This window comes from Rhinatrema bivittatum, chromosome 3, assembly GCF_901001135.1.
Source record: "Rhinatrema bivittatum chromosome 3, aRhiBiv1.1, whole genome shotgun sequence".
Lineage (NCBI taxonomy): Eukaryota > Metazoa > Chordata > Amphibia > Gymnophiona > Rhinatrematidae > Rhinatrema > Rhinatrema bivittatum.
The window spans coordinates 319,249,024-319,258,868 of NC_042617.1; the positions used below are offsets into that span (position 1 = coordinate 319,249,024).

At 50.7% G+C, this 9,845-nt stretch overlaps 1 protein-coding gene across 1 annotated transcript in view; it reads left to right on the plus strand.

Moving 5' to 3' along the window:
* Nucleotides 1–1,705: 1,705 nt before the first annotated feature.
* Nucleotides 1,706–9,845, plus strand: part of TRAF3IP2 (TRAF3 interacting protein 2) — a 58,908-nt gene continuing 50,768 nt past the window's right edge. The window contains exon 1 of the mRNA XM_029595252.1: nucleotides 1,706–1,875. The gene's annotated coding sequence lies outside the window, so the exon portion shown is untranslated. The remainder of the gene's footprint in view (nucleotides 1,876–9,845) is intronic.

A 9,845-nucleotide genomic window follows, 5' to 3' on the forward strand; every position in this document is an offset into this window, starting at 1 on the left:
AGCAAAATGATTTTGTCTATAAAATTGTTTCCTTTCCAGTTTATTTTGTTGTACCGATACACACAAGAACAACTGTATATTTTGTTCCAATATAAAGACAATTAAGGTAATGTTTAAGTTACATCTCTTTGGTTACAAATAAGGACCATTTAAGTTTTAATTGTGTGCCTGGTTAATTTAACATTCTGTCTCAATTGATTGATTTTTATGTCTTTTTATCCATGTCTAATTCTATTTTATTTTTAATTGCTAAATATATATAAGAAATTATTTACCCTTTTATTTAATTAAATTAAATTATGCTTGTTGTTTTTTTCAGCCCCTGATGCAGCAGATTAGGCGAAACTCGGCCAGAGTTGGGCAAGTCATTTAATTACACTAATAAAGGAACTTCTTTCCATGATATACGGTCTTGCTTTCGTTTTTTTTTGGCTGTGGCTATGGCTTGATCGTCTTCCATCTTGTTTTCTTTTACGGTTGGGGTACTGACACACAGACATAAGGGAAAAAGCACAGGGCTGCTTCTACTGACGTGCCTTGCTTACACCCTCTATAACAGCCCTGTCCTCTGCTCTCTGTGGGAGAGTGTGAGTGACTTCTCTTCCACAACTGTAATGTGACCCTCTATAACAGCCCTGTCCCCTGCTCTCTATGGGGCAGTGTGAGTGGCTCTTCTGCAGCAGCTGACCCTCTATAACAGCCCTGTTCCTTGCTCTCTATGGGGCCGATGCAATAAAGTTGCCCTCAAGGGGGGCCGCCATGCAATATTTAAATTAGGGGGTCATGCTAACGCGAACCCAATCAGTTTTCATGACTGCCGTACGCCGGTCATGAAAACCAATGCTGGGTTTACCAGCGCCGGTTTTCCTTACCTGGCATTGGTTTTCGTGACCGGTGTACGACAGTAAGGAAAACTGATGCCGAGTTAGTGTCGGTTTTCCTTACTGGCAAACGGTAGTCACAAAACCCAATGCCGATAGATTCGGCATCAGTTTTCCTTACCAGCGGATGGCAGTTACGAAAATTGACGCCGGGTTTACCATCGTCGGTTTTCGTGACTCGGCTGTCCACCGGCAGAAAACCGACGCCGATAAACTCGGCGTCAGTTTTCGTGATGGGTCCGACTGTCTATTTTTTTTTAACTTTTGTTTCTTTTATTCTTCATCCTATTTAATATCACAACAATATTAAGTAGGAGGCAGTACAGAAAAGCAGTTTTTTCTGCTTTTCTGTACTTTTTTTTTGATGTGCACAGCTATTAACTCCTGCTCCGAGATGCACTTTTTTTTTGCATCAGGAGTGAATGACTAATAGCCTCATTCATATGCATTTGCATGTGAAGAACGCTATTAGATTCACTCCGTGTTGGACTTGCATTGAATATGTGCTAATCCCCTTATTGCATTAGGGGATTGATTAGCACCTATTCTACCCGCATCTGACTGCAGGTTAACAGTGCGCTCGGCTGAGTGCACTGTATTGCATCAACCCCTATGGGGGAGTGTGAATGTGAGTGGCTATTCCTCAGCAGCAGTAAAGTGACCCCTCTATAACAGCAGACAGCCCTATCCCCTAGCAGTGTAAGTGTGAGTGCTATCCCTGTAGGGGCCAGCAGATGGCGTCCTATGCATTAATTTCTATTTCTGCTTCTGTCCCTCGTCCCCAGGGCCCATGGAATTTGCATATCGTCTTCTTGCTCTCATTTGCATAGAATTTCTTCTTCCTGATTCAGAGCTTGTGCAATCTCTGGCGCAGAGAAACAGGAAGAAAGTGAGGCCCAGCAGGAGGGGAGAGACGAGAGACGGACAGAGCGAGAGAGTGAAAGGGAGTGTCTCCCAATTCCTCCCGGGACCCTACCCCAGCTGTTGTGAGCAGGTAAGGACACGCAGAAACCGCTTCTATCCCTCCTGATAGCAGCTAATGCGCCCCACCTCGCCCTCTTGTGATTATGTAAAGCCCCCCTCCCCACTCCGAGACTGCTCATGTCTCTCTCTCCTGACAGCAGGTAAGACCCCCCCCCCAGACTGCTCCTAGGTCTCCCTCTCTTCTGATAGCAGGTAAGGACCTGCCCCACTTCTGCCTCCCTCTCAGATTCAGATGGCTTTCTTGGCAGGACACTTTTACCTGTGTGTAAAGTAAGGTACAGAATGATTAAAACGAACGGATCGGAAAAGAAGGGGGAAATTAGTGAATAAGTCAGGTAAAGGTACAGGTTACAGAAAGAACAGCATCTGGGACAGGTCCATCTTGCCCCTGCCAGATTTCATTTCTGGCCTGGTGGCAGGAAATCTCTCATGAGCTGGTACTGAAGCCCTGTACCCACAAAGACCTGCCCTCCTCCCCTCACCCTGTCTCCATCCCTCACCCTGGGCATGCTCTTCCTCTCCCTCCCACCCTCTCCTGTGTGGCTGTGTCCTTGCTGCCTGGGCACGGCCTCTCTGTCTGGGTTCAGACACCCATGGAGGCTCCTGGGGCCTGAAAGGATAATGTGGCAGTACCCCCCCCCACTCCCGCAGCATGATGGGACATGTAGTCCCCAGAGCACAAAATCCTGTGGTGAGAAAAGGCAGAGAGGTCTGGGCTCGGGCTCTGGGTGCGACTCCGGCTGAGTTGCTCACATTGGGGTTTCTCCAGGTACATCTATGTGTTGGTTTGTTTGTTTGTTTGTTTGTTTGTTTGTTTATTTAACATATTTCTATACCGGTCTTCATGAAGGGATTCATATCAGACCGGTTTACATGGAACTTAGGGGTTAACTAGTTAACAAGAAGGCCGAAGCCAAGTTACATATAACAAGGGGATTGAACTTGGGGGCTATAGTAGCCAGGAAGTAGACAGAAAGGAATTAACTAGAAGTAAATAACATATGAAGGGTTCTGGGAATAGTAAACATCCAATCCCTTGGGATTAGGGGTTTAGAAAGCAGGAGGCTTTGAATTATAGGCTGGGGCGCAGTCATGCGGGACTGAATTCTGGGGTCAAGGCTGCGGTTGCCACAGGGGCACCTGATGGGTGGGTTCGGGGGTGCGCTGATGCATGGCCCCAGGATGAAGACTGGCACTGCAGTGACTGTACTAAAGTAAGTTAGGAAAGGATATAACACAGGGACAAAATTCCCCAGGGAGCTGTGACTGAAGACTCACGACATCAGCTCCCAGCCCTGGTTCCTGCTGAGCTGAAAGCCCAAAAGGAGCAGAAGTAAAGTAACCTGGCCCAAAAGAAGACAAAAGAAATGCCAGGCTACAGCCCTGTAGTCACACAGGCACAGTGCTAGGGTACAGCTCAGTGTGCCATACAGGTTTCCTGTGACACTGTAACAATAACCAATGGCATAAAAATAGCAGATCAGTCCATCCAGCCTGCCCAGCTGTGATTCCTCTACTGACACAGGCACAATGCAGGCTCCTGTACTCACACAGGCACAGTGCAAGCTCCTGTACTCACACTTACACATTGCAGGCTCCTGTACTCACACACAAACTGTGCAGGCTCTTGTTCATACCCAGGCACAGTGCAGGCTCCTGTACTCACACAGGCACAGTGCAAGCTCCTGTACTCACACTTACACATTGCAGGCTCCTGTACTCACACACAACCTGTGCAGGCTCTTGTTCATACACAGGCACAGTGCAGGCTCCTGTACTCACACAGGCACAGTGCAAGCTCCTGTACTCACACTTACACATTGCAGGCTCCTGTACATAACACAGGCATATTGCAGGCTGCTGTACATCCACCAGCATATTGCAGGCTGCTGTACGTTCACCAGCACAGTGCAGGCTCCTGTACTCACACAGGCACAGAGCAGGCTCCTGTGCATACTTAGGCAAAGAGCAGGCTCCTGTAATCACACAGGCATAGTGCACGCTCTTTACATACACAGAACAGTGCAAGCTCCTGTAGTCACACATACACATTGCAGGCTGCTTTATGTACAAGGCACAGTGCTGGTTTTGTACTTACACAGGACCAGTGCAGGCTCCTGTATTCACACAGGCACAATGCAAGCTCCTGTACATACACAGCCATAGAGCAGGCTCCTGTGTGTACACAGCCATAGAGCAGGCTCCCATGCATAACCAGGCACAGAGCAGACTCCCGTACATACACAGCACAGTACAGGCTCCTGTAGTCACACAGGCACAATGCTAGGGTAAATCTCAATGTGTAAGGCTAGAGTTGTGCCATACAGGTCTCCTGTGACACTGTAATAGTCCCCGATGGAGGAAAAGGAGCAGATCAGCCCATCCAGCCTGCCCAGCTGTGAATCCTGTACACACACAGTCACATTGCAAGCTCCTGTACTTAACAGAGCACAGTGCTGGCTCCTGTGCACACAGGCACAGAACAGATCCCTGTAATCTCTCAGGCACAGTGCAGGCTCTGTACATACACAGGCATAGTGCAGGGTCCTGTACTCACATAGTCTCAGAGCAGGCTCCTGTACTCACACAGGAACAGTGTTAAGTTACAGCTCTGTGCGTAAGGTTAGAACAGTGCCAGAGGATCTCGTGTGACACTGTAACAGTAATCGATGGCGGAAAATTAGCACATCAGCCCACCCAGCCTGCCCAGCTGTGATTCACACAGGCACAGAGCAGGCTCCTGAACATACACAGGCACAGTGCAGGCTCCTGTACTTACACAGCCATGGAGCAGGGACCTGAACATACATAGGCACAGTGCAGGCTCCTGTACATACACAGGAACAGTGCAGGCTGCAGTCTGTACACAGACACAATGCTGGGGTACAGCTCAGTGTATAAGGCTAGAGTAGTGCCATACAAGTCTGTGACACTGTAACAGTAACCCATGGTGGAAAAGAGCAGATCAGCTCATTCAGCCTGCCCAGCTGTGATTCCTGTTCACACACAGGTACAGTGCAAGCTCCTGTACATACACAGGCACAGTGCTGGTGCCTGTACATAACACAGGCAGAGAGCAGTCTCCTGTATGTACCCAGGCTCTATGCGTAAGGCTAGAGTAGTGCCATACAAGTCTCCTGTGACACTGTAACAGTAACCGATGGAGGAAAAACAGCAGATCAGCTCATTCAGCCTGCCCAGTTGTGATTCCTGTACTCACACAGGCACAGAGCAGGCTCCTGTACTCACACAGGCACAGTGGAGGCTCCTGTAGTCACACAGGCATAGTGCATGCTCTGTACATACACAGGCACAGTGGCGGCTCCTGTACTCACACAGGCACAGTGGAGGCTCCTGTAGTCACACAGGCATAGTGCAGGCTCTGTACATACACAGGCACAGTGGCGGCTCCTGTAGTCACACAGGCATAGTGCAGGCTCTGTACATACACAGGCACAGTGGAGGCTCCTGAAGTCACACATACACATTGCAGGCTCCTGTACCCACATAGGCACATTGCAAGCCTCTGTTAAGTACAAGGCATAGTGTTGGCTCCTGTACTCACACAGACTCAGAGCTGGCTCCTGAACTCACACAGGCACAGTGCAAACTCCTGTACTCGCACAGCCACAGAGTAGGGTCCTGTACTCACACAGGCACAGCATAAGCTCCTGTACATAAACAGGTATAGTGTCAACTCCTGTGCATCACAGCCATAGAGCATGCTCCAATGTATACACAGGCACAGTACAGGCTCCTGTAGTCACATAGACACAGTGCTAGGGTACAGCTCAGTGCGAAAGGCTAGAGTAGTGCCATACAGGTCTCCTGTGACACTGCAACAGTAACCAATGGAGGAAAAGGAGCAGATCAGCCCATCCAGCCTGCCCAGCTGTGATTCCTGTACACACACAGGCAAAGTGCAAGCTCCTGTACATAATAGAGGCACAGTGCAGACTCCTGTAATCACTCAGGCATAATGCAGGCTTTGTGCATACACAGGCACAATGCAGGCTCCTGCACTCACACAGGCACAGAGCAGGCTCCTGTACTCACACAGACACAGAGCAGGCTCCTATAGTCACACAGGCACAGTGCTAGGTTACAGCTCTGTGTGTAAGGCTAGAGCATTGCCAGAAGATCTCCTCTGGTACTGTATCAGTAACCGATGGCGGAAAAAAAGCACATCAGCACATCCAGCCTGCCCAGCTGTGATTCCAGTACTCACACAGGCACAGTGCAGGCTCCTGTACTCACACAGCCATAGAGCAGGCTCCTGTACTCATGCAGACACAGTGCAAGCTCCTGTACACTCACAGCCATAGAGCAGGCTCCTGTTCTCACACAGGCACAATGTTGGCTCCTGTATGTACACAGGCACAGAGCAGGCTTCAGTCTGAACACAGGCACTGTACAGGCTCCTGTAGTCACACACAGTACTAGGGTACAGCTCAGTGTGTAAGGCTAGAGTAGTGCCATACAAGTCTCTTGTGACACTGTAACAGTAACCGATGATGGAAAAGAGCAAATCAGCTCATCCAGCCTATTCAGCTGTGATTCCTGTTCACACACCGGCACAGTGCAGACTCCTGTACTCACACAGGTATAGTGCAAGCTCCTGTACAAGAGGCACAGTGCTAGGTTACAGCTCTGTGCGTAAGGCAAGAGTACTGCCATCCAGGTCTCCTGTGACACTGTAACAGTAACCGATGGAGGAAAAACAGCAGATCAGCTCATTCAGCCTGCCCAGCTGTGATTCCTGTACTCACACAGGCACAATGCAGGCTTCTTTTTTTAATTTATTACTTTTTATTGTGTACAACAACTTGTTACATGTATACATATCGACGGCAAGCCGACACCAACACTCTACATTTATTCAGCTCACACAGGCACAGAGCAGGCTCCTGTAATCACACAGGCACAGTGCAAGCTGCTGTACTCACACGGGCACAGTGCAAGCTCTTGTACTCACACGGGCACAGAGCAGGCTCCTGTACTAACATGGGCACAGTGCAAGCTCCTGTACTCACACGGGCACAGTGCAAGCTCCTGTACTAACACGGGCACAGAGCAGGCTCCTGTACTAACACGGGCACAATGCAAGCTCCTGTACTCACAATGGCACAGAGCAGGCTCCTGTACTAACATGGGCACAGTGCAAGCTCCTGTACTAACACGGGCACAGTGCAAGCTCCTGTACTCACACAGATACAGGGCAGGCGCCTGTAGTCACACAGGCATAGTGCCGGCTCTGTACATACCCAGGCACAGTGCAGGCTCCTGTACCTAAATAGGCACATTGCAAGCTGTTGTAAGTACAAGGCACAGTGCTGGCTCTGTACTCACAGAGTCTCAGAGCTGGCTCCTGTACTCACACGGGCACAGTGCAAGCTCTTATACTCACACGGGCACAGTGCAAGCTCTTGTACTCACACGAGCACAGTGCAAGCTCTTGTACTCACACAGATACAGGGCAGGCTCCTGTACTAACACGGGCACAGTGCAAGCTCTTATACTCACACGAGCACAGTGCAAGCTCTTGTACTCACACAGATACAGGGCAGGCTCCTGTACTAACACAGGCACAGTGCAAGCTCCTGTACTCACACAGATACAGGGCAGGCGCCTGTAGTCACACAGGCATAGTGCCGGCTCTGTACATACACAGGCACAGTGCAGGCTCCTGTACCTAAATAGGCACATTGCAAGCTGTTGTAAGTACAAGGCACAGTGCTGGCTCTGTACTCACAGAGTCTCAGAGCTGGCTCCTGTACTCACACAGGCACAGTGCAAGCTCCTGTATTCACACAGGCACAATGCAAGCTCCTGTACATACACAGCCATGGAGCAGGCTCCTGTGCATACAGAGGCACAGAGCAGACTCCCGTACATACACAGCACAGTACAGGCTCCTGTAGACACACAGGCACAGTGCTAGGGTACAGCTCAGTGTGTAAGGCTAGAGTAGTGCCATACAGGTCTCCTGTGACACTGTAACAGTAATCGATGGAGGAAAAGGAGCAGATCAGCCCATCCAGGCTGCCCAGCTGTGATTTCTGTACACACACAGGCAGAGTGCAAGCTCTGGTACTTAAGAGGCACAGTGCAAGCTCCTGGCCACACACAGGCAAAGAGCAGGCTCCTGTACTCACACAGGCACAGAGCAGGCTCCTGTAGTCACACAGGCACAGTGCTAGGTTACAGCTTTGTGCGTAAGGCTAGAGCATTGCCAGAAGATCTCCTGTGACACTGTAACAGTAACCGATGGTGGAAAAAGAGCACATCAGCACATCCAGCCTGCCCAGCTGTGATTCCTGTACTCACACAGGCACAGTGCAGGCTCCTGTTCTCACACAGCCATAGAGCAGGCTCCTGTACTCGCGCAGGCACAGTGCAGGCTCCTGTACTCACAGCCATAGAGCAGGCTCCTGTACTTACACAGGCACAGTGCAGGCTCCTGTACTCCCACAGTCTTAGAGCAGGCTCCTGTCCTCACACAGGCACAGTGCAGGCTCCTGTACTCATACAAGCACAATACAGGCTCTTGTACTTACACAGGCACAGTGCAGGCTCCTGTACTCCCACAGTCTTAGAGCAGGCTCCTGTCCTCACACAGGCACAGTGCAGGCTCCTGTACATACACAGGCACAGTGCTAGGATGCAGCTTTGTGCGTAAGGCTAGAGCAGTGGCAGATCATCTCCTGTGACACTGTAACAGGATGGTAGAAAAAGAGGAAATCGGCCCATCCAGGCTACCCAGCTGTGGTTACTCCATAAATTCCCAAACTCAGCCGAACATCAGCTCCTCACCCTAAGTCTGTTACCTGAAGTTTCAGCCCCTTCCCTACCCCTGCCCTCCGTACCGGTCCCAAGCCTTCCCAGAATCTTTTAAACTGCTGCTTCCCCCGCCTGCACTGGTACGAGTCCCAGGTCTTTCATCTCCCTCTGCGTTCCCTATAGGACCAGCACTAAGTCCTGCACCCAGGTCCCCTAATGATTCACACAGCTGCCGGAACATCTGGGAGAGTCAGCAGGGCCCCTGCATCCGGGTTACCTCAGTGCTTTCTCGGAAGCCCGAGGCGGTGTCACCGCTGCCGTTTGGAGCAGTGCGGAGAAACCCCCCTGAACCCAGTCTCCCAGGAGGTACTGGTCCCGAGGCTGAGAGGTGACTCCTGCTGGCACACGGTCGGTGCAAGGGGTTCCACAGGCGACGCGATCAGCAATACCCGTGAACTTTAGGGTAATAACAACAGATCCCTTGCATGCCGGCACCGTGGCTGACAGGGCCACAGCAAAGCTGGCCCGAAGATGCCAAAAAAGATGGAAAGGATGAGGAGAAATGTAAATAGAAATAGCTAGCTAGGGAAACTTGAAAAAGCGCTTGGAATATAAAAGTCTTGGCAAGCATCTGGGCACTATGTAATCTCTGCATTGTGTGGGTCATTTTTGAGTCCTCTGGGCTCAAATAAAACAAAACCGGTTAAAGCTATGGCCCTAAGCACTTCCACTGACAGGGTGCCAAAGTCAGGGCTGTACCTTTAAAGGTGCCCTCCTGAAAAGCTGCAGGACATATTGCCCAGGGCCTCGGCAGAGAGCAGCAGCTTCATGGGAGCCAGCGTGGGGGCCTTCAGAGCTGAGCAGGTGAGATCCAGGCCAGCAGCTGGGATCTGCGCTCGGGAGCTCCTTTCTGAGAAGACGTGCAGTCGTGCCTGCCTGTTTCCCAGCTGCAGCACGAGCCCTGGAGCCTGGTAACTAATGGGCAGCATGCAGGGCAGAGATAACTGGGACCCCCTTCCCCACCCTGAGACTCCTCCTCTGAGTCCTTCCACCCTCCTCCTTATTCCCAGCCGGATGAGATGGAGAGAGCATGAACAGAGCATTGAATGTGATTTCTGCCCCCCATCATTTTAGGTACCTGAGTGTCTCTACCCTCCAATCAGTACAGGTTCATGAGTGTCTCTGCACCCCCCCCCGCAT